Below are 1,199 nucleotides of genomic sequence, written 5' to 3'. Positions count from 1 at the left end.
ATAACCTCAGATATGCAGCTGACACCACCCTTATGGAAGAAAGTGAAGAGGAAGTAAAAAGCCTATTGATGAAAGTGAAAGTGGAGAGTGAAAAAGTTGGCTTAAAGCTCAACATTCAGAAAACGAAGATCATGGTATCTGGTCCCATCAGTTCATGGGAAATAGATGGGGAAACAGTGGAAACAGTGCCAGATTTTATTTTTGGGGGCTCCAAAATCACTGCAGATGGTGACTGAAGCCATGAAATTAAAATATGCTTACTCCTTGGAAGGAAAGTTATGAGCAACCTAGATAGCATATTCAAAAGCAGAGACATTACTTTGCCAACAAAGGTCCGTCTAGTCAAGGCAATGGTTTTTCCAGCGGTCATGTATGGATGTGAGAGTTGGACTGTGAAGAAGGCTGAGCACCGAAGAATTGGTGCTTTTGAACTGTGGTGTTGGAGAAGACTCTTGAGAGTCCCTTGGACTGCAAGGAAATCAAACCAGTTCATTCTGAAGGAGATCAGCCCTGGGATTTCTTTGGAAGGAATGATGCTTAAGCTAAAACTCCAGTACGTTGGCCACCTCATGCGAAGAGTTGATTCATTGGAAAAGACTCTGATGCTGGGAGGGATTGGGGGCAGGAGGAGAAGGGGACGAAAGAGGATGAGATGGCTGGATGGCATCACTGATTCGGTGGACGTGAGTCTGAGTGAGCTCTGGGATTTGGTGATGGACAGGGAGGCCTGGCGTGCTGCGATTCATGGGGTCGCAAAGAGTCGGACACGACTGAGCAACTGAACTGAACTGAATAGAGAGATAAGAAATTAGATGAGATGGTTGAATGGCATCACTGATGCAATGGACATGAACTTGAGCAAACTCAGAGAGATGGTGGGGAACAGAGAGGCCTGGAGTCCTGCAGTCCATGGGATCAGAAAGAGTCGGACACAACTTGGTGACTGAACAACAACAATAATTAGCCATGTTGAACATCTTTCCATGTGCTTGTCTCAGTCATATGTTTGTCTTCTTTGGAAAAATAGCTATTTAGGTCTTCTGCCTACATTTTTATTGGACTGTTTGTTTTAATGATATTAAGCCTCATGAGTTGTTTGCATAGTGTGGAGACTGAATCCCTTACCAGTCACATCATTTGCAAATATTTTCTCCTGGTCTGTAAGTTGCCTTTTCCTTTTGTTTATGGTTTCCTTTACT

The sequence above is a fragment of the Bubalus kerabau genome, chromosome X (genome assembly GCF_029407905.1).
Source record: "Bubalus kerabau isolate K-KA32 ecotype Philippines breed swamp buffalo chromosome X, PCC_UOA_SB_1v2, whole genome shotgun sequence".
In the NCBI taxonomy this organism is placed as follows: domain Eukaryota; kingdom Metazoa; phylum Chordata; class Mammalia; order Artiodactyla; family Bovidae; genus Bubalus; species Bubalus kerabau.
The sequence above is the reverse complement of the archived record's forward strand: the minus strand, read 5'-3'. Positions refer to the sequence as shown.